The sequence below is a fragment of the Spermophilus citellus genome (assembly GCF_964194105.1).
Source record: "Spermophilus citellus genome assembly, chromosome: 1".
Taxonomy (NCBI): Eukaryota; Metazoa; Chordata; class Mammalia; order Rodentia; family Sciuridae; genus Spermophilus; species Spermophilus citellus.
The window spans coordinates 276,417,735-276,442,150 of NC_138182.1; the positions used below are offsets into that span (position 1 = coordinate 276,417,735).

The following is a 24,416-nucleotide window of genomic DNA, read 5'->3' on the forward strand; positions in this document are numbered from 1 at the left end:
GTGGGTAGGGATAGTTGGTGTATATTTGGGCAAAAACGGGGCTCTAGTCTTAGGACTAGATTCTGGCCAATTCTTCTATGTCAGGTAGTCAGCCCCAAAAAGTGGTACAGAAGACTTGTGTGCAAGTGTGGGACACACATGTAGACTCACCCAGATTGCAATAAGAGAAAAAGGATGCACACAGGGTTTTTTTTCCTTCCTCCATCTAAGCATGTGCAAGGGATCTAAACAGGGTTTCATGACAGCTGCTGTTGATCCTACCCTACCTTCAAAATTCAGCTCAAATTTCATCCCCTTTCATGAAGCTCCTACATAACTCAAATTGATCTTTCCTATCTCTGGATTCTGCAGCAGCAGTCATTTTAGCATTTAATCATATACTGTATTATATTATTCACATCTTTCATGTTCAATGTCTTGGCTACAAGATGCAGAGATCCTTTGCCATCATTACACAGGTACTCATGTGCCTAGAGCCCAAAGGCATAAACTGAAATGTGGAACGACAGCTAACTCAGACACTTCAGCGTGTACATCAGTATACTTTCTTTCCTTCTTATCAAACCTATGCCCAACTTAAAAAAAAAAAAAAAACTCCATTTTTTTACCTTAAAAAGTGACTAACCCCCAATACTTTAAAATGCAACTTTATTTGAAAACAGAGTCATTGCAAGATGTAATTATTTAAGACTTCAGTCATACTGCAGTAATTCAATGTGACTAGAGTCCTTGTAAGAAGATGGCCGTGTGAAGACAGAGACATGCAGGAAGAATGTAATGTGAAGATGGAGGATTGGGACAATATATCTACAAGCCAAAGGATACTAAAAATTGCTAGAAGACCACAAGAAGCAAGGGAGAAGTAAAGAAGGATTCACCTACAGTTTTCAGACGAAGCATGGCTCTACCTACACTTGATTTCAGACTTCTAGCCTCCAGAACACTGAAGCAATAAATTTCTATTACTTTAAGCTGCCCAGTTTATTATACTTACAGTTGTAGCAACCTTGCTATAACTAATGCATGAGCTAACTAGTCCTCCAAATTTTCTAATGAAACTCGTTCTAAGGAAAGATTACATGTTGAAACTAATATTTAACTAGTCCTCCAAATTTTCTAATGAAACTCGTTCTAAGGAAAGATTACATGTTGACCTTATGAATATTGTTTGGGTGAGTTAGGTAAAGAAAAACATTCCAGAGGAATGTGGAGAATTATAACATAGTGGTTGTAAGAATAAATAGATGTGAGAACATCCTCTGAAAATGTCCAGGAGATTCTGGCCAGAATTTAAAACTTGTTTTAGTCTGTTTTCTGTTACTATAACAAAATACCTGAGTCTAAATATAAAGAAAAGAAGTTTATTTAGCTCACAGTGTTAGAAGCAAAAATTCCACCTTGCTGTGTCATATCATGGTGGATGAAATCTTGGCAGGAACACCTTTGAGGAGAGATCCCATGGTGAGATAGTAGCCAGGGAGGGAACAGTGTTACTCTTTTATGACAACCTTTTTTGGAGAGTTAACCATGATCCCATGAGAACTTCTAAACGCAGTGCCTCCAAATGACCTAACCACCTTTCACTAGTTACCCCTTCTTAAAGGCTACACACTACTTCTCAACATTGTCACACTGCAGATCAAGCTTCCAACACAAGAACTTTTGGGGGACATGCTTAAATCATATCCAAACATAGTGGAATCCTAGCTCTAAATTTGAGCTCAACACAAAGCTTCCTGAATTTTCTAGACTTGTCAATTTATCAAGGAGATGAGTATAAAAAGTGAGTAGACATGGGCCCCGGGGCTCAGTTTTTATGCCATACATTGTGTAATCCTGGAGGGAGGTACGACTCAAGAGTGCCCTGGAACTCCCCAACTGATTCTGAGCCAAATTAAGGGACACATGGATGAAGAGGAGCCCACCCTCAAAGACCAGAGCATTTTATTCCACAAGGTAATGCTAAGTCTACTGACAAATGAGTCCAAATTAACCTGGATTCTTGGATTTTATTGATTTGGGGGGACCACTAAACTAGAAAGATCCAAGTCAGAGCCCTACTTTCTAAAGGCCTATTCACAGACACAGGGCCCCAAGAACTACTGCCTGGGCTTCAGGGATGATTGATTGGCAAAGAGTCCTTGGAGGCCCCTTACATCAGTGCTTTTTCCCAGGCATTGAAATATCTCTGAATATCCATATTAAGCAGAGAAGACTGGGTGGGAAATGGAAGAGGCAGTAGGTGGGATGACCTTGGAAAGAAACAGGAGGTGGCTAGTCACGGTGGTGCATGCCTATAATCTCAGGGGCTTGAGAGGCTGAGGCAAGAGGGTCATGAGTTCAAAGCCAGCCTCCGCAATTTAGCAAGGCCCCAAGCAACTCAGCAAGCCCCTGTCTCTAAATAAAATATAAAAAAGGATGTGGCTCAGTTTTTCCTGGTACAAACAAAACAATAACAACAAAAATGGGGTAGAATTTGGAAGCATCTGAGGTATATGGGAGGAAAGTTGTTGTTTTTTTTTTTTTGTTGTTTTTTTTTTTGTGTGTGTGTGTGTGTACAAATTCTGCCATACTTTTGCCTTTCTGCATTTGAGGTTGGAGTTGATGAAGATCCTGATGTAGTATCAGGAAAACTCAGCAATATGGGAGGGGGATAATACAGAAAAATTTGACTTAGAAATGAACTCAAATTTGGAAGTTGCAAAATTTTATTATTTCTAGTATATAAATTAGACAAGAGTAGGAGAAATGATTGTTGACAGCCACAGCAGAAGGGGCCCCAGCAAACTTCCAGCTGCCAGCTGATGATTGGCTCACAGCGCCCCAGCAAACTTCTAGCTGCCAACTGATTGGCTCCTCTGCGGTGATGCTCATTGGGCTGTTTCCCCGCCCTTTCAGACCACGGAGCTGCTCATTGGGGGACTTTTTTTTGTCTCTGCCCATGTGACCCAGCCAATCAGCCTCAAGAGCAGGAGGAGTGGGGGAGGTTGAGAGGCTTGTGGGAAGCCGGTGGTGGCAGTTGGGCTCTGAAGGTTTTCCTGAAGAGCTGTGTGGTGTGGCCTGTGTGTTCTAAAAATAAAGTTCGTTTCTTTTGACAAGTGGCTCCTGAATTGTGCCCAGCCAGACTGCGGTGAATGACAGTATCTGTATTTACTACCTTAGCTTCAAATTGATCAATGTTCCAGACTCATTTTTTTTAGAACTGGTGACTTTCTGTTCCCTCCCCCAAATTTAAAGAATTCCAAATTGACCCCCTCTCTGGCTCAAAATATGCAAGATCTAAAATTTACCTGGTGAGGGCTGGGAATATAGCTCAGTTGGCAAAGTGCTTGCCTTGCATGCACAAGGCCCTGGGTTCAATCCCCAGCACCACAAAAAAAAAAAAAAAAAATGGCTTCCTCCTGGGCTGGGGATGTGGCTCATGCATGCATGCTATGGCCCGGGTTCCATCCTCAGCACCACAAACAAAGATGTTGTGTCCGCCGAGAACTAAAAAATAAATATTAAAAATAAATAAATAAATAAATAAAATAAAATTTACCTGGTGAGATTCCTTCCTTTGGATCCTGGAAATTTTGTGGTCCTCAAGATTTCACTTTAAAGGATAAACACTCCTGGGAGTGCTAACACCTTAAAGCTTTATCACTGATTACCTTATAGAGAAGATTAGGGGATTAGCCAAGCATTAGTAATGCAGGATAAAAGAAGGAAAAGAGCAATGGAAGGGGAAGGCACACTCATTAAAAGCCTCTACCATGCTCTCTCAAGGAGCTGGTCTTGCTGTTTGTGTCCAGTGCCGAATTTGAGAAGAGGTCTACCCTGGTTCATTTGCAGGAGTGATAAGGATTTTTGTATTTTACTCACTGAATCTTCAGGTCTTTGATAACAAACAAGAAACCATGTAAAAACTCCATGTCCAGTTTTGAGCTACTCTAGAAGTCTTAATTTATTCATGTAGTAAACATATATTGAGCCCCTACTATGTGGCAGACACTCTTTAAGGACTATGATCACAAGGACTATGTTCACAAGAGTGAACAAAATAGGTCAGTAATCTTACTTCACACAGCTTACTTTCTAGAGAGGGTGAGGTGTGTCAGCCAATACAAGTAAAATGCATCCTGGCCAAATGAAAATAAGTTCAACATAATAGAATAAGACAGAAAAGGGGAAGAGAAGTCTGAGGAATAGGACTATGAGCAACGTGACACTGGAGCAAGATTAGAAAGAGGAGGCTAGCGGGGAGGAGACTGGAGGGAGTGAACAGTGTCTGCAAGGTCCCAAGGCAAGAGCAGGAAGGGCCAGTAGTTGGGTGTTGGGGAATATAGGAGATGTGTTTGGTACAGGAGCCCCAGTACTTTAAACCACCTAGATGCTTTCTAAGGACTCTGCCTTTTAGTTTGAATGAGAGGGGAGATGTGGATCATTTGTGTGGAAAGATTCTAAGTGTTTTTAGTTTGAAAGTAGATTATGCAGACTCCTCAGAACGTTAGGAAATGAAGCCAAAGCTTGTTAAAAGCTTTGCAAATGATTGCAGTGGGGTTTTAACTAGAAACTAACTGCTGTCATCTCCCAGAGTGAAGAATCCATCAGATGCCCGTGGACTTAGGACCACTGCAGTCAGTAATGGGACCTTATGGCAGAGACTGCTGGAAGAGCAAAGCCACGCACCTGGAGATAATAGGAAAGGAGACCCATGAGAATGGGGCCCAACATTGTGGACCATCTCCAGAGTTGACCCCATGTGTCCAACCATAGCCCATAGGACTCCTTCCCTCGCAAGAGCTTGCCTACAGGCCTCTCTCCTCCTTCTACCAACCTGCCAGGTCTCAGGGACCTAAAGAGGCGAGAGAATACAGGCACGACAGGAGAATCATTTCTTAGAAAGCACCTGGGACCTTTGTTTACTTTTTGCTTATCAGGGCAAAATCATGAACTACACAAAGCAATAAGGAAACATCATCAGAGGGTTGATTTCTCTTCAAAACCATTGTTGTTGGCTATCTTCTTCTGGAGATGTCAGATAGATGTTCTCATGGAGGAAAAGAAGCCTAGTAAAAACTATTTTTCAGTCCCTGATCCTGGGCAAGTAAAATTGAGAAATTAATCTTGCCTGCCTTTGAGGAAAGCACTTGTAAGAGTTGTTAGTTATTTCATGGAACCCCCATCTGCCCCTCCTCCATCTCTACCTCCCTTCCTGGAGAGTAAGAACATCAAAAGGCAAGCCAGATTGAACATTCTTATTTGAATTAAAAACATGGAGTAAGGAGCAAGGAATGGGCACCTGGGCAGCAGGTGGACGGGCCAGAGCAGAAAGGAGCAAGTGGAGACCTGCTCACTGTCTTTGTCTGCACTGTGCACTGGTTGCTTTTACAACCAACTCCCTTTTCCTGAGATCACCTCGGTGGTCTCTAGCTCAAAGCACCTCAGAAAATCATAGGATTAGTTCTAAGCAACAGACTCTTTCTGAGAAGATAACCATGGCTTAGGAGCAGAGTTGGGGAAGGACAGAGAGCCCCTCTCCACATTCTGGGACAGAATATCTCACAGTAAGATAGCTAAGGAGCTATAATCTGTTTTCTTAAAGGAAGTCCCCGTGGGCCCACTGCAGGTAGGGAGACCACAGACTGATAGCATTTTAAAGGATACAGTGAGGCTGAAGAAGACCAAGCATTTCAATGACCCTTAGCCCTAACCTCTTGTTGATTTGCCAGATTTAACCCTCCCCATTCTCTACAGCTAGAGTTGGAGTCTGGAAAATGCAATGGAGATATCTGGATATGTGTGCAGGGATTAGTACCTACCCCTGCACTAGGTATCATGACCTCTCCATACCCTTCTCTTGAAGATCTCGCTGACTGCCCCTCTGTCTCTGGAGAAGCAAGGTAACCCCAACCATCCTGAGGCAATGTGGTGCTATGTTGAGAATGCCTCTTTAGTCCAGCATGGGGCAACAGAAAAATCAGGTCAGGGAGGAGATGTGACCTAGGGCTCTGTCCTTGGACTCTGCTCCCTGCTGTACTCTGAGGAGCATTCCTAAGGGGCCATGCTAAAGAGAAGAGTGCTCATAGGGGTCATGGAGCAAGCGATGGCACATCCAGATGATGACTATCTCACTGACCTAGCTGGAACCCAAGGACATGTACAGAGGCTTGGTCCTTCCTTTGTAATTCCAAAATCCAAAAGTTCTGGAAAACAAGTGTTTTTGGGGGGGCAAAAAATGACTTGACATCACATAAGATCATATATTTTAATCCCATCTAGGTCCAATCATTGTATTTTTGCAGCAGAAATATTGAAGAGTGTGATTGTGGGATGCTACTGAGAATATTAAACATTTTAGAGGATACAAATTATGCTACCTTTCCATATCTGAGAAAACTTGTAATTTAAATGAACTTCAGAAAGTTCAGAATTCTGAACTCCATCTGACTCCTCAGGTTTTTTGTTGTTGTTCTTGTTGTTTGGTTTTTTTTTTTTTTTTTTTGGTTTTCCTTTAGGTGTTGAGGATTGAACCAAGGCATGCTCTACCACTGAGTCACATCCCAGTCATTTTTATTTTTAATTTTGAGACAGGATATCACTAAGTTGCATGGGGCCTTGCTAAGTTGCTGAGGCTGGCCTTGAACTTGTGATCCTCCTGCCCCAGCTTCCTGAGTCACTGGGATTACAGATGTATACCACCATGCCCAACTGCCTGCTAAAGTTTTGGAGAGGGAATTGTGGACATAAAGACTGGATACAAAAAAACCAATAAGCACATGAAAAGATGTGCGATCACATTAACCACCAGGAAAATGCAAACAAGATGACAATGAGAAACCGCTTTATACTAACTAGAATGGCTACAATAAAAAGACAGACAATGACAAGGATATAGAGAAACTGGAACCCTCATTCATTTCTGGTGGGAACATAAAACAGTGCAGCTTTAAAGAACAATTTGGAAGTTACCATATGAACTAGCTACTTTACTCCTAGGTATACATCCAAGGAAAACAAAAACATGTCCCCACAAAAATGTACAAACAAATGTTCTTAGCAGTGTTGCTCACAAGAGCCAAAAAGTAGAAACAACCCAAATGTTCATCAACCGATGAATGGATAAAGAAAATGCTTTCTATCTATACAATGGAATATTACTCAATCATGAAAAGCAACAGAGCACTGATATGTTCTATAACATGAATATGCCACAAAAACATTAAACTAAGTGAAAAAAGCCAGACACAAAGGACAAATACTGAGTGATTCCATTTATATGAAATGTTCAGAATAGGTAAATTCATGGAGACAGAAAGTAGATTAGTGATTGCCAAGGGCTAAAGAGGAAGGAAAGGAAAATAACTCTAAATATGTATAGGGCTTCTTTGTGAGAAGATGAGAATGTTCTAAAATTAGATTGTGGTGAGGGTTGTACAACCTTGAGGTTATCCTAAAATCATTAAATGGTACACTTCATATGGGTGAATTGTATGTTATGTGGTTATATCTCAATAGAGCTGTTTAAGCATAAATAAAAATCCAATCTAGCTGAGAATGGCTGTAGCTAATTCAACACAGGCAATAGAATGTCAGGGGATCTCAGGAAATTCTCAGACCCTAATGTAAATGATAAAAAGGTGAAACTTGGGGCTGCAGTTGTGGCTCAGCAGTAGAGCACTAGCCTAGCATGTGTGGGGCCCTGGGCTCAATCCTCAGCACCACATAAAAATAAATAAGTAAAATAAAGGTATTGACAACTACAACTAAAAAATAAATATATTTTTAAAAAAGGTCAGACTGTTCAGAAGCAGGCTACTGTAATAAGACAGGCCCTCATACAAAATTCCTCCTAGTAGGCAAAATGTACCACCAACCACGAGCTTTGGGAATCTAATTTGAACCTCACTGTCCTCAACTGCGGGCCAACTGGGGCCAGTTGGGAATCTCTCATGGCAGGTGCTGTCCTTGATTGACTGAAACACATGGTACTGCCCCTCAAGTAGCCAGGGCCTAGGGATGCCTTACCTACTTTCCTAAAGGAGAGGCATGTGGCACTTGTTTTATGTAGGGCATGTGGCTGGGGGTGACATTCACTCTTCAGTCAAGTGCCCAAGAAGTTGCAAAAGGACAGGAGACAAAACAAGAGAAGAGTGGGAATTCCTAGTGATTGTGGAGTATGAGGCTAATAAATGGCTCTTAAAATGGTTCTTGACCCAATTTCTGGGTACAGTGGCTTAGTCATGACAACCCGTAACTAACAAGGAGGAAGTTAGGAGGATGAGTACCAGCCTCTCTCTCCTCCCTACCTTGCGTCTCTGCTGTTCCTTTCTGATGACTGCATCAAACCAGAGACCAGAAAGCATCCGGGCCCATGGATGAATCCCCATGGGTCAGCCCCCTGAGGACCAGCAGGGTAAAGGAAGGCAGAGATGAATCTGCTGGACCAAAGGAGTTCATATGATGTAATTATGAAATGCTCCAGAACTTGGAAGTCACAAATCAGCCAACGGACCTTCAAGTACTCTGAGCATTACAGTGCAAGGAATACTAAGTGAGCAGACCCGGTTAGAAAGATAAGACCCAGTCACTTGGCAAGACAATTATGATTTCAAAACAGAATATATGTTCAAATACATAGAAGACACAATAAAGGCCAAAGGAGTTCATAGAAAGGAGAAACTTCTTTTGCAGTGGAGTGACAAGGGAAGAGTTCCTAGGTCAGAATTTTTATTTGCTTCTATTCAAAGGCCAAGACTCACAGTACAAACAATAAGTACAATATGATCTTTAAAATGAACTATGGAGACAAAACTACCCACATGGAATAAAGGGAAACTAGACTTCTGAGCATAGACATCAGTAGATATTTAGGCAGAGCTGCATAAAGAAGGCATCTAATCAATCTGTTGCTGTCATTTGACTGATGCACCTCTAAAACGTCTTCCCTATGCAAGGGAGTGAAGAACTTTGATTTCCTTGAGGAGCAGCATAACAGAATCAAGAGCAAGACTTTGGTGATCAAGGGCCTAGATTTGAAATATTCTGCTATTTCCATAGACATGTGAACTGGGAAAGAAACTTCATCTCTTTGTGTCTCAGTTTCCTCACCTATAAAATAGAGATTAAAAATAGAGCATACCTGATAGTGCTGTTATAAAGATTTAAAACACACAAAAAGCACTTTCAATTGCTGTTTTTTTGAGGTGATCATTTTGGGGGGGGGGCAGAGTACCAGGGATTGAACTCGGGGATACTCAAGCACTAATCCACATCCCCAGCCCAATTTCGTATTTTATTTAAAGACAGGGTCTCACTGAGTTGCTTAGTGCCTTGCTTTTTCTGAGGCTGGCTTTGAACTTGCGATCCTCCAGTCTCAGCCTCCTGTGTCACTGGGATTACAGGTGTGTGCCACTGCCCCTGGTTTAGGTGCTCATTATCAACTATTACTACTACTACTGGTAGTACTACTACTATTAGTAGTAGTAGTAGTACTATTCTTGAATTTATCCTAGCAAACTTATGCTAGCAAACTCAAATTTATCCTAGAAAACTTCTGCTGTAGTTCCAAACACAGAGCTGAATCTAAGATCTTATACAGTTGAGAGGTACCACTGTTATGTCTTTTTTTGTTCGGTACTGAGCATTGCTGGAAAAGAGATTATTTATAGGAAGTTCAGATTATCTAGTTTTGTGATCAGGTTTAATTAGCTTTTTCTACCTTGTAATGTAAAAGTGCAAGCTAAATTTGAGACTAGAGTCTATTTGAATATGATCTGGAAGATCTCAGCTATGTTTCCTAAAGTCTACTTTATAGAACAAATCCCATGGGAAGTTAATAAGTGTTATTGTTCGAAAGTTCCATGCTGAAATAAGTTTGAATAACTCAAGGTTAAAACAAAGTTAATAAATTCTTTTAGACAGATGTATGCTTTGCATCTCAGGAGGGAAAGACATACTATGGGATCCTCTGAATTTATTGGACGGTTGGTTTAAACCTTTCTTCTCCTTGAGCTGTTGAGACACAGGGAGGGACTTGGAGAACATTGGACCATAAAACTGGAAAAGAGATTAAAACAAAAACCTAGTTAATTACCTTTGAAAACCCTGTTATGGGATGGTGTCATGGAGGTGATGTGATTTGATCTAGATCTTGAAGGGCAGATGGGAAGGACAACATGAAGAGCAGACTAGGCAAAAGAGTGGCGTGATAAAGGCACACATGGGAGAAAGTGGTGACTTCAGGGCCTGTGCCACATAATCCTGGAAAACAACCAGAGGCGACGCCGTGGCAACCCTTGACTGCCAGGTCAAGGACATCAAAACTCCGACAGGTGGGGCTGGTGTTGTGGTTCAGTAGTAGAGCACTTGGCTAGCATGTGTGAGGCACTGGTTTTGATTCTCAGCACCACATATAAATAAATAAAGGTCCATCAACAATTAAAAGGAATTAAAAACAAAACCAAACAAAACTCCAACAGGTGATGGGCAGCCGAAGCTCATGATGTGAGCAGCAAAGTAACATAATGAAAATTGCTGAATTGGGGAAAATTAACCTAGCCAATATGTACAATGTGAACCAAAGGAAGGGAACAGAAACAGGACAAAATTAAGCATCTATTTCCGTGTTCCAGATCAGAGCTTCCAGTGGGTGCACCCAGACTGGGTTACAAGTATGTCAATTTTTGGATGCTTGTGCCCACCTCTGCGGCCTTCTAGGGCCTGGGTGGAGCCAAGCCATTTTCCTCCAGCCCTGTAACCCCATTACACAAAGTGAATGATGTTATTTTTTGTGTGTGCCATGACACTAACAAGGTTGTAGAGCACTAGTCTAGTTATAAAGATCTGACTAGGCCAATGACATTAGCAATGCAAAGAAAGGATGGCTGGCAGGTGCCCAGATACTCACACTTGAATCTTCCTGCAGAGGAGAAAGCAGGCATCTACATTGTCCTCCAATGGCTGGAAGTATGGTTTTCAAACCCAGAAACTCCAGGAGGAAAAATAGTGGTGACAACCAGAAACTTGCAACATCTCACAAAGAGGAACCCCAAAGAATGTGGATTGAGTTAACTATCATGGTTCAAGAAGAGCTTCTAACACTTGCTGTTGATCTAGGGTTCTGTGAGTAGGTCAAGGGTGCCTGGATAACATGTCTCCTTCCCTATAAGCAAACAGCCTCTCAGGTTGCAACATCCTTCACTGGCTAGCCGGCAACCTGTGTTTTTCAAGGTGGTAAGAGATGTCACTTCTACCTTCCTTCAATTTTGCTCCAAGATGCAAAGACCCTTCCCTGAGTCAAAACTCAGGTAGACACCTCCTACCTGTAGAGGGAAGCTCTGGTTGTGTTCTTTCAGCAAGTCTCTCCTCTGCTCAGCTCTTCATAGCTGTGGAGATGCAAGGAAAGAACAAAAGTCTTGTTACCTGAAATGTATCATTGTGATTTTTTTTCTAAGGTGGTGGGCTAGTATTTGAAGCCATTTAAAAGCCATATTCTTTCTGTCTCTCACTCCTGGCATGGCAGTCACCACATTGGTGACATCTTCTTGGGTGCCTGTGGTCTTGCCTTCCTGACTCTTCCACATTCTATGAAGGTATCTAATTGGCATCCCCTTCTGTTTTTGTTGTTTGTTTGTTTTGTTTCCCTCTAGGCAAAATGAAGAAGCCAGTACTAAGATGAAGGTGAGACTGTATTGAACTACAGAGGAGTAGAAGGTCATATGGCTGGATTTCCTTAATGTGTAAGTCTAGAAACCACCACAGACAGACCATTTTCAGATGATATTACCCTGGAATCCTTTAATGAAAATTTCATGTTATGCATACTGCCTTTATTGGGATTCATCTGCTTTTGAAGATACTGGCCTTATGTTATTTATTTTAATAAATAAAACCCGTGTGTTCACTGTTTTAGATTTTGGTAGTATGAAAGTTTGTCTCTGCTGACAGATGGTCGTGCTTCCTTTCCTAAGCTAATGTGAACTGTAACTCACGGTGTTTCTTTTTATACCTTGGAAGTCAAGATGCTCAGAAATGAAGTTCTGTGCTTATTTGCACCAGTTTTACAAAAAATTCCTCTTTGTTATGCAGCTTTTATTCTTTTATCTTTATTTTCAAGAGTTTTTCCTTCCCTATTTATTTAAGTTTCCTTGAGTTATTTTCCGAAGAAGCTTGGGGATAGATAGAAACATAAATGGATGAATGCATGGGTGTGAGGGGGTAAAAGATATGTGGACAGATAGATAGACATGCACACCCACACCAATTGGACTCAGCTGTGAGTGAGGGAAAGCCAGACTCCAGGTGAGTTTCCTTCCTTTCTGATCTTCCTTTCAGGATAATTTCTATAGTATGTTAACTGACTTCCTTTGTACCATGAACCTACCTTGTCTTTCATTGATCCAGTGCTTTCCATTTCTATCAATATTATGAAAGGCTGTGTAGCATAGTAACTAAGTATGGCTCTAGGATCAGAGTCAGGTTAAGATTCCAACCTAGCTACCGTATCTGTATAAACATAGGAAGCTCGACTTCCATTTCCTTATTTGTAAAACAAGGATCCCAGGCATGGTGGTGCAGGCCTGTGATCCCAGAGACTCTGGAAGCTGAGGGCAGGAAGACGTCAAGTTCTAGGCCAACCTCCTCAAGATCCTGTCTCAAAATAAAAAATAAAAAGGGCTGGGGATGTAGCTCAGTGTCAGAACACCCCGTGCCACAACAGCATTTCCTATATCACCCAGTTGTTCTGAAGTTCAGTTAGACAAGGTATGTAAATATCTGAATGTGGTCCACCCTTCACACAGCAAAGTTTCCATGAAATTGGTCTTTATTATTACTCCATGAACACTACCCTCCCTTCATTTTCTCTGATGTTTCCCTAAGTACTCATCATCAATGTTTAGACCGTGGTGGTAGCCTTCTAATTTGTCTTAGAATTAAGAACCCTCTAGCTGAGAGGCATTACAAATTCAACACCCTTATTCTACAGGTATTACCTAAAGATCCGTTGGCAGGGGGCAGATCTGAGGATAGAACCCAGAGCCTCTCGCTTGGTGCACTCTACCTGTGAGCTACATACCCAGCCCCTAGAGGTCCTTGACACGAGAAATGTCATGCTCATCATGAGGTAGCATATGATGTGGTTTCAGCTCAGTGGGGGCTTACCCTTGTCCAGGTATAACTTGTGAACCATTGATCACCTTAAGCTTTTATGAACCACCTGAGAAGGAAACTCAAGCTGTGCCCACTGCTCAGGTGTTTCTGACAATCCATGGGGTGGCCTGTGAGGAGAGCTGGCCTGAGGGACCAGAACTCCTCCACAGGGGAGAGAGTTCCAAGTTTGATGAGGCCAGACCGAAATAAAACAGGCAGAGAACTAAGATTTGAAGAGACTGAGCTCCAGTCCAACCCCCTGCATGCAAGACTAGATCTGAAGGAGGCTGGGCATGGTGGGGCAAAGTCCTGCAATCCCAGTGACTTGGGAGGTAGAGGCAGGAGGATCTCAAGTTTGAGGCCAGCCTTAGCAGCTTAGTGAGACCCTGTCTCAAAATCTAAAATAAAAGAACTAAGGATATAGGTCAGCAGTAAAAAGCCCCTAGGTTCAGTTCCTAGTTTAAAAAATATATATATGGGGGAGGGAGGGAGGGAGGGAGAGTGAGAGAGAGGGGGGGGTCAATATAAATAAAAACTGAAGGATCTGGTCACATTAGGATCTGTTACACATTAAGATTCAAGTAACATGTGGGTAGAGAATTCCTTCATGCAAAGGAGGGCTGTCATCTGTTCTCACTCTCCTAGACCCCACAGCTAGCATTGCCTCTGAGGGTTTGGGCTGTTTGCTCAAGAAGTGGAGCTTCAAGAGGGAACTTGGGAGCAAGTGGATGGGTGTACTAGAGAGAGGCAGGACCTGTGGGGCCTAGTGGGAGGGGGCACACACCTGTGAGACCTTCTGGAACTCCTCCAATTATTTGGGGTACAGGCCTGCTTTGTAAGAACTTGGGATACTGCATTGTATATAGGAGTGAGTTATCCAGACAGTCAAAGTGGAATATTTGTGATCATGTGAAGACTCTTTTCTCTGCAGGTACCCGGGACTAGGAAAATATGGGGGAGATCACTTGCGGGTAGGTTGGAAGGTGTCTGCCTCTCAGGAAAGAGCTGTTCTTTCAGATCTTCTGCATACTTCAGGTCTACCCCTAATCCATTCTTCTTTTGGTCAGAAGGACAGATTGAATTGTGCCACTCTTTCTCCCAAAACTTTGACTCACTCTCTGCCCTTAAGAACAATCTTCAGACTCTTAGTGTGATATTAAATGTCCATCTTGCTAATCTCAGAATATCCTGAGGTCTTTATTTAATTAATTATTATTGTTATTATTTCTGCAGTGGTAGGGATCGAATCCAGGGCCTTGCGCATGCTAGGCAAGAGCACTACCATTGAGCTACACCTCTGGCCCAGGCCTTCATTCGAATCCACATTCTGGAGTTTGCTGGGATGTCCCAGGGGCCCCACAGTTCCAAGGCCTTTATCCATACCTGGTGTAGCATCTAGGAGGAATGTCCCTGGAGTGCCATGACCCAGGCAGGACAAGACCTCAGCCGCCGATGCATGCAGGGTTAGTGTAACAGCCAGAGAGCACCCACTATTCCAAAGTCTTCTGACAGAACTGTGCTCACCACAGGGCCTTTGCTCTTTGTGGTCTGAGGTTGAGCATCCCTCCTTCCCACTCCATATTACTTCTCTCATCTATTCAGAATCATTTCCTCTTATAATCTACTAAGATATTTATTTAAATAACTCCAACTAGCTCCTTACAAACTGGGACTAGCACATTCATTTTTCATATCATCCACTGTATCTGGTTCAATGCTTAACAGATAGACAAAATGTTTAATAAACATCTGCTGAATTAATTAATTGCAAACTTGATTTTTATCATTCACTTTTGAGCAGGAATGTTAGATAAGCTGTTGCCTCCTGCAAAAGGATTGAAACCTTTTCTTCAATTATTTTCCTCCATTTCTGCAACAGAGTGTTTTAGAGGTTTCCCACATTAGTGGGCACTTAGGAGGTTTTTGGAACCTTTGAGGCCCTTTCCAGAGCCTGGGAAACCATGCCCATCTGGTTGGACACTCCGTCAGGCCATGTTCCTTTCCAAATGTTCCCCTCTGAAAAGAAAAGAAAGAGCAAAGACTTTTTAATGGCCAGTTTTAAACAGGCGGAACTACTCTGCTTTCCTAAGCATCTCTCTTCCTTACCCCTGATTATGGCCTCCAAACCAGCAGCCAAAAATATAGCATGTGGAAAAACATGAGAAGAAAGCAAAACCAGAATATTTCAACCTTTGGAGGGGGAGGGAAAAAAAGCCTTTCATTATTTTCTCACTCTCTGTTAAATGTCAAGACATTAACTAAACTAATCAATAATTATTTAGGCCCATGTTCTAGGCACTATGCTGCCAATGATTTCATGCTATGGATGAAAATACCCATTTGTATTTATTCCTTTAGACATGTGTGCCTGTGAGGACAATAAAACAAACAAATACACTTCAAGGTCCATTAAAATCACCTTATGTGAGATTTTCATTCTTTAGTGGTGTGTAAGTCAGCTTTCCATTACTGTGATAAAATAGCTCACATAATTAACTTAGGAGGAGAAAAGGTTTGTTTTGGCTCACAGTTTCAGAGGCTTCAGCCCATGGTTACTTGGCACTGTTGCTTTGCTTTGGGCTTGTGTTGGCACAGAACATCATAGTGGAAAGTTCATGGCAAAGGAGGCCTGTTTATCTCATGGTAACAGGAAAGCAAAGAGATACAGGATAGGGCTGGGGTCCCAATGACCTAACTTCATCCAAGTAGGCCCCACCTCTTAAAGGTACAATCATCTCCCAAAGCAACATGAGTTAGGTACTAAACCTTCAACACATGTGCCTTTGGAGGACATTTCAGATTCAAACCACAGCAGTTTTTGCTGATGCTCACCAGTGTCTACTGTGCTCCTCTTCAAAGCCCATAGAGTACAATTCCCAGACTTATGCAGTCAGGTGTAGCCATGGGACTGCATTCTGTCCACTGGGATCGGTACACTCCGAAGAGTGACTCTGTGCTCCCTTCCCGATTCACTTCAGTCTTGTGGGTCACATGTCGTAGTGTGAAGCTACAGGTTGAAGAAGAATTGCCCAACCTACAATAGAACATAACACAAGTAAAATATCATTTCACTTTTATTAAGCCACTGACATTTGTGGTTTATTGGTTAGCATGGCCTTTTGATTAATATTTGTTCCCCAATTAAGTGTCTTCTGATTTGCTCTTTTTTCATTGTTGTTGTTAAAATTCTTTCTGAAGGCCCCTGTGTCTCTTTGTCCACATCACAAATCTGGCACAATGAACCATCCTGAGAAGAAATACAGATGCCCCATTATTATTTTCTCTGATGCTTGTTCATCTTCAACTTTCCATGATCTGATCCAGGTGGATTTCTTGTGAGTCTTCTGACACCAAAAAACACATTTTCCTGACTTGATTTCTTGTGTCTTTCCCTAGAAAGTTCATCAGGACCTTATTTCAGCTCCACAAGTCTGGATTTTCCTAATAAGCATTATTAAAATTAAAGTCCACAGACAACAGCTCTGCCTTACTGGAATAGTTCTCATAACAAAACTCCTTGAAAGAGTTGCAGAGGCCCGGTTGTCCCCATTCCTTACTTCCTGTTTTCTCCGCTGTAGTCTGGCTGTCCTCCCCAACACTCCAAGAGCTCCTCAGCACCAGCATCACCCAACGGACTCTTCCTAGTCCTTATTGCATGTGTGTGAATGGGGGAGGTGAGGAATGCTTCTGTCCCAATCCTGATGTTTGCATCCATGTGGGTTAATTTACCTCCTTGGTGATTTTCAGAGGAGGAACTGGACAGGCACAGTCTGACGCCTCCCTCTTTTCCTTTTGAGAGCAGCTGCCATGGGAAGCTGGCATTCTGCCCTCTTGCCCTTGTGCAAGGAGGTTTATGCTGGTCCAGCCCTGCCTGTGCCTGGGAAGGTGAGGAGTGCAGGATTCAGTATTGGGGAGTTCATTACTACCACACGCCTAAGCCACAGCCTGTTGTCAGCCTTATCAGTAATGAAGGTGGTAAGCCATTCTCCAAGCACCTACTCCCTTATTACCTCTTAGTCAAGCCAGAATGCAATTAGGGAAAACAGGAAACAGTTGTTGATCCCCCACAAACCCTAGTATGGTTTACCAGCCTTCCTTAATTATTACTTTCTTCTCTGGGCTTGTGTTATCCTAAACCTTTTCAGTTTTCCTCTGAACATTCCCAAGTTTTTCTTTTCTCCTCTCCCTACAACCAGGTTTTTCAACATCAATGTTCCTTATAGTTCTAGTAATTCTAGGCCTCTGGGTTTTCTGACTGTTTATCTATGTCTATAGGAGAATCCATCCATGCCTGGGACCTCTTTTCTCAAATAGATACTGGTGGCTCCTCATCCTGCATCTTTACTGAAGGAACCACTCCTGAGCTTCAGACACACAAGGCAGCTGCTTTGTGGACAGCTGAAAGATGTCCAAACTTCATGCATCCAAAAGACGCCGTTCTTCCCCACCTTTCCCCCTGAAAATTTCCCTCACCTCAGCGATGCCCTAATCTTCCATCGAGATCTCTGGCCGTCATCCTGACCTCTCCCTCATCTACACTTCTCACATCCAGTCTGTTATCTGATTCTCTTCATCTTTCCTTCCCCACAAATCACAATCATCTTTGATCCAAGTCACTACAACACTCAAATTACTAGGTTTCCCCTACAATTTATACAGCACACTGCAACTATTAGAGTCTTATGCCACCACCCTGCTTGGAATCCTTGAGTGGCTCCAGACTGACAGTCCTAATCTTCAGCATGGCAGACAGCGTCTGGCCTGCACTTCCCCTTCAGCCTCATCTCTGCCTACCATCAGAGCTCTTACACTCTGCCCCTTTGCACGTGTATTCCTCTCTGCATGTACAATTGCTGCAGATGCTCCGTCTGCACCCTTTACAGCCCAGTTCCACAAGACTCTGGAGGAGCTTCCCTTACCCCCAGTGTGTACGGTAAGTGACTTGGGTATCCCTGTGGATACCAGCACTCTCCTCTCTCCTGTTGCCATTGTAATGTGTTATGGTGTCCTCCACACTCCTATGGTTTTCCTGACAGGCCTGTGTATTTGTGGTGGACTCAGTGTTGCACCACCCAGACCTCCTGGGAGCACCATCAGCAGATAGCTTTCAGCTGTCATGCTCTTGAGGCATTGCCTCATTCTGCCCAAGGTCATGGCCGCTCTCATGTGCAGCTCATGCACAGACCTATGTGGGAGGATGAAGGCCTGGTCACCTCAGCCAAACTCAGGATGGCCCTAACAGGCTATTTCAACTACCTGAGGATGACAGAGCCTGTGATTGGGCCTGCCTTGCAGCTGACAAATATTCGTTGGTCTTTCATGTTACTGAAAGATGGACAGATGGACCAGGCTGTTCACTTACATGGGAAAGGTCATTCTCTCTGGAACCGGAAGACACAAAGATGGGAATGAAGAAACTGCTAGTATTGCAATAGCCATCATGGGACACTTAAATTAGGTAAAATTAACTCTGCTCTAAACAATGTCCTCATGAAATAATAGAAACTTGTCCTCCTATCCTGTAGCAAGCTGGTTTCAGAGTGAGGAAAGTCTCAACTGCAAGTACTACACTCTAGCATGTATCTATGATTGGTCTAGGACCACCTAACATGGATTTTATTTAAATGCAGAAACTGACCTCGGTGAACTATTTTTTCAGAGTATCTGTAGTAATAATTATACTCAGAATATCATGATATAATGAAATAATAGATGTCAGCAGTGACTAAGGACCTGATCAGAAAAATTTTAGAGGAGGAAAAGTTTATTTGAGGTCTCATCGTTTCAGAGGTCTCAATCCATAGACAGCGGGATACATTCCTGAGGGTTCAAGGTGAGGCAGAACGTCGTGGCAGAAGAGTGTGGTGGAAGGAACCAGCTCACATCATGATCAGAAAGCAGAGAGAGAGAGAGAGAGAGAGAGAGAGAGAGAGAGAGAGAGAGAGAGAGAGAAGACACTCCACTCACCAGATACAAAATAAATAGCCAAAGACATGCCCCCAGTGACCCACCTCCTCCAGCCACACCCTGTCCACTTTCAGTTACCACTCAGTGAATCCCACCAGGTGATTAATTCACTTATTGGGTTAAGGCTTTCATAACTCAATCATTTCTCCTTCTTGCATTGTCCCATACATGAGCTTTTGGGGGACACCTTACATCCAAACCAAAACATTGGCATATTAAGGATGATGTTGATCTGCATTCAGGTATTTTTTAAAAGTAACATGTTTTCATTACATCAAGGACAATTGGGAATGACAACCCAAAAGTAGAAAATGAATAAGCTGAGGGCCGAGAGGGAACAACGCAACTGGAGCAGGTCCCTTTCTTTACCACTCATCATTAAAGATGTAGCCTGAGAATTTCCTGTCTGAATATGACATAAGTTTGATTATCACCAAAAGAAAAAATGCATGGTAGAAATGCAGGACTACCAAGAAAAAATAATTAGAATTGATGGGATGTACTAGAGGCCATTTAGCCCTTGCTGATTACTCACTGGGCCATCTTGCTGCAGACATGGAACACTTTTCCTCGTAGGCATGAAACACAAGCCACTGAGCTGGGCACATCCATCTGGGGTCGCTGTTTCTCCTAAACCTTCTCTGAATATGGTTGTGTGTTCTCCTGCTGGTTGGAAAGAGCCTAACCAATGAAGGGACGTCTTTCCCCAAACCCTTCCTTGGAAGATCGATTCTTCCTGATGGGTTTGAAGGACCTCAGAGTCTTGGCTCCAACTGGGCTGACATTAAGACTACTGTTTATAGGGATGTTATTTGAATATTCTCTGTTCTACACTGTTCTTTACACAGAAAAAAAGCATTTTGTAGCTACATGCATGCACTTTGCTAACTTTAAGATCTGAGAAAGTCTTAAATAGGGTATTAATTTCTGCCATTCAGTCCATAGGAAGGCAAGGCTGATGTTCAAAAATGACGACATGGCACCCCCAGGGAGCTGCATTTCCCAGAAGCTATGTCCTGAGGATCACTTGGGCCCTGGGCATGCCCCAGTGCTATTGCTTGGGCCTTTGCTGGCTAGGGGGATATGCAGAGATGAACCTGAGGCCATCAGTGTGCACTAGCAGGTGCTCCCAGGTGGCAAGTGCCAAGTTTGGCCCCTCAAGATCTTGCCCTTGTCTTTCATTGCTATGAGGGTGGGGTGGGTAGGAGGAGGAGAAGCAGCACTGGAAGGATTTGGGGCAGCAGCCCATCATCATTTTAACAGCAGATATAACTTCACCAGAGCATGTGTTCTGAACAGCAGTCATATATCAATGCCACTTCTGAGGTGCTCAGGCTAAGCATCATTCATGGTTTGCAGTTTACTACATTCTGGATGCCCAGCTCCACCCACTGCCATTGCCACTGGGAAGCCTACCCCAGTGTGCCTTCCTCCCCATAAGGTGGGCTTCAGCTTCCAGACTAGATTTTCTTATCACAGGGCTATTTTGGATGTTTCTTTGGTTAATTCCTTAGAGGAGGTGTTAAGATACATCAGTCCTCGAATTCTACCATGGTAGGATAGCAAAGTGTATGTTCCTGATTAGTTTAACCTGGTCTCCTTGGGTTCTTTTTAGGGGGTGTTTTTTCAGAAACCGCTCCCTCCCCCAACTCAAGTCAAAATAAAAAATATCTGGCTGAACCCATCAAGTGTGAGATCCTTTCCAGTTTTAATCCTGGAGAGCCTAACTGGACCCTCCTGCGGGCCAGCACCCAGGCATGACCCTTTGCCCTAGTGGCCCCCTTCTAGGCCTTATGATTTGTCACGAGAAGGCTTCTGATGAGTTGCAGAAGCTGTAAAGGGGAAGCTGCAGACAGCAGCTCCGAGATTGTTTTTCTTTACAGTTGCTCCTATGATGCCCACTTCTCTCCACTGAATGCTTGTTCTCTTCAGAAAATGGTGCTGTATGCATTGATGTCAAATATCTGCCGAAGAAAATGATAAGGTGTGTGAAAGCATGTACCCACTTTGAACCGCTGGTATACTTTTATAACTGGTTCCCCTTTCCTAAGGCTTACAGGAGAGAAGATCAAAGAAGACTCGGTTCCTGCACCAGCCTGCCTGAGAGCGCATGCAGGTGCTGTCGGGCAGTTTTCACTACAATGACCACAGTTTCCAGGGAGTTCTAGCCTGGTGAGTACAGGACGTGCAGCAAATGTCAAGCTGGGCAGGCAGAAGCCACAAGAGAGCTAATGGCCTGTTGTCTGGGCTGCCGCATCTGGCTGATTTCACATGTTTAAGTTTACCAGGAAACCTCCCTAAAAGAAGGCCAGGCCCTCTGGAGAGGGAGTCCTGGCTCTTGGACTCCTCAGCTGCTCTGTCAGTGGCTGGCAGCGATTCTTGGGGACACAGGCACTTCTGTGTCCCTTCCCTCCCTCTAACTCTGCCACAGGCCAAGAGACTGACCCTGGACTCAGCAACAACTTTCAGTTTAGGCCTTTGGAAACTCAACAGTAGCTAGCTGTGGCTTTCAGAGGGACACAGGGGCAGCCCCTTTCACAGCAGGCTTCCTTCCTGTGAGCTTTCCCGGCTGGCTTTGTCTTGGGTGGTGTCTAACAGATGTGTCTGGCCTTGGAGAACCTTTGGAAGAACTGATGACACTGAGACCTGGGGGCCCTTCCGGGAAAACCGGGGTCAGCTGAGTAGCACTGGCAAATCACAGGACATCACATTTCTCCAAGTCCTGTTCCCCTGAGCACTCTGTGGGAGATTTGGGAGATCCTTGGTGGTGCTGTGGGACAGAGATAAATATCAATTCTGAGAATCTTCTTTTAGGGAGGTTTCCTGGTAAACCTTAAACATGTGAAATATGAAACTGCCCGGTAACATTATTAGTTTTCTTGAGGCCACATGACAAACCTGAGGTACCCAGATCAGAATTATTCTTCAGGGAGTTCTCTGGCAGTGAACTCATTTTAGTGATGATTTTGCTCTACACACACAATTAGAACTTTCCTTTTGGAATTGTTTTATGACTTGGTCAGTTCAATAATTAATAGTGAAAAGATTGCAAACAACTCAAAGGGCTGATTATAAGGAATGAGTGAGTAAGGGATGATATTAGCCAGGTATGGTGAAGCACGCCTGTAGTCTCAGCTACTTGGGAGGCTGATGCAGGGGGATTACAAGTTTGAGGCCAGTCTCAGCAATTTAGCAAGATTCTCAATAGCTTAGTGAGACCCTGTCTCAAAAAAAAAAAGGGTTGGAGTGCGGGGATGTAGCTCACTGATAGAGTGCCCCTGAGTTCAATTCCTGGAAACCCACACACATACACACACACACACACACACACACACACACACACACACACATACACACAAGCAAAAGAGAGACTGTAGAACTATGCTTATGGTAAAATATAAAGTAAAATAGGAATCATGATATACATGAAGGATTTCAATTTTTTTTAAATGCCCCCCCCAAAAAAAAGACAGGAAGATTGTATTTGCAGATATTAACAGTAGTTGTAGTGAACCTGTGAAATTATAGGTGAATAATTTCCTTTTTTCTAGTTTCCAAGTTTCTGACAGTATGATTATATACTTATGTAACTTAAAAAAGGTAAAATTTTAAAGAAGTCCTATGAAAATGATTGCCTGGGGAAGATTAGTTTAACAAGCTTAGAAGAAAATCAATATTATTAGTTTGTAATTCCAACTTTGAGTTAAAAAAATGCTATTATGGAAACTAATTGTATCTTTTCTAACATTTTGCTATTTTTGGAAATCAGGTCTGTTTTGAAAAGTGGTAAAAATTGGCACCAATACAGATTTTGCAGGAGAGCACAGATTTTTGCCTATTTTGTTTGGTGATATATTCCTAGCATCATGCTCGGCACCTAGTGTTAGGGTAGCTGGCGCAAATATTCATGAGAGGCACATCTCTGAGTCAAGCAAAGGTTTATTGACAGAGAATATCTGCCAGGCTGTCCTTCTGCAAGGCGCAGCAGCCTGCTGGAAAAACTTCTTGACTATATAGTCATGCACAATGGAGTAGTTAAAAAATAACCCATCTGATCCTGTGATTGATACTTGGTGTCTTTGTTGTGGTTCAGTAGTTAGGACTCTTTGGGGCAGGCTTAAGGAGAAGGTCATGCCTGGGTGGGCTTTTCAAAATGGAGTTACTTTGGCTTAAGGACCTAACACCTAGGACTCAGTCAATATTTGCTGAATGAATGAACAGGCTGTAGATGGTAAAGGGGCCAGAAAGTAGAACAGCAAATTGAGGCTGTAGAGGGAAAAGGCCAATCAGAGAAGAGAATTCCCAAAATGTTTTGCAGAGGAGGACCGTGACCCCTCGGCAGAGCAGGCCAGCTCCAGTTTGATTTCCTCTTTAATCCTGCTCTGCACTCCCCAGCTCTTTTAGGCTTTATTTTAGAGGACTGCTCGTGGACCCCTGATTTGCCTGTCTAGGAAGACTGCGGGCAGTGCCTGGAACTCTCAGTTCAGCTGATTTCCTTGTCCTGAGTTTCCTTGATGGGGTGGGCTGAAGCTGCCCTTCCTGGGAATCATCTAAAATCACAGCCTTCTTGTCTTGGGTTCTGCTTGTGAACATGACTTGTCAAAAGACAAAATTACAATGATCTAGTTTAAAGATCTTAATTGGCTTTATTTGTTATTGCAGAATCAGTCAACACTTCACTTCACAGGGTAGGTATTCCAGGGAGCTGAGCAGGGAGCTTGGGCTAATAAATAAAGCAGGGTTTAAGAAAGCAGCAAAGGAACAAAAAGGGGCAGGTCATTTCAAAGCAACTTTCCGTATAAGGCAGGAACAGGACGCCAGAACAATAGGAAAATAACTGCTGCCATCAGCCTATTTTATTTGTTTGTTTATTTATTTATTTTTGGTAAGGATTTAAGCAATGGGGAAGTTTGTTATCATGTCAGTTGAAACTGAGCTCTTTGGAAAACTTGGCTGTTCTCTCTTTTAATCCCGACTTCTCAGAAATTTGGATAAATGACTTAGCTTGGGTTTGGCCATGTCAACTTTAGTGTGAGTGACTTCATTTTGATTTTTACTTTGGTCTGTTGGGCCTAGGGCAGGAGCTGGTGTAGAACAATGATCTATAATTTTTTGATAGGCCCAAGACAATGATAATTTAAAAACAACCAGAACATCTAGCATTTGTGACTGCCCACTGTGCGTCAGGCAGGGTGGTAATGTGCTCATGACTAGCTCATTAATTGCTGTCAGTGACCTCTGGCATAGCGGCTATCAATGTCCCGATTTTCACTTGAGGAAATGGAGGCACAGTGTTTTGGTTTAGATATGAGGTG

General features: G+C 43.0%; 1 protein-coding gene across 2 annotated transcripts in view; it reads left to right on the forward strand.

Annotated features, from left to right (window-relative positions):
- The window catches only part of LOC308646042 (uncharacterized protein), a 116,277-nt gene that overhangs the window by 4,243 nt on the left and 87,618 nt on the right, over positions 1-24,416 (forward strand). Inside the window, exon 3 of one of the 2 annotated variants that reach the window (XR_014021303.1) lies at positions 663-1,012. The gene's annotated coding sequence lies outside the window, so the exon portion shown is untranslated. Of the gene's footprint in view, positions 1-662; positions 1,013-11,633; positions 11,724-24,416 lie in introns of those variants that run through there. The other variant, XM_081288565.1, reaches the window with a different exon arrangement.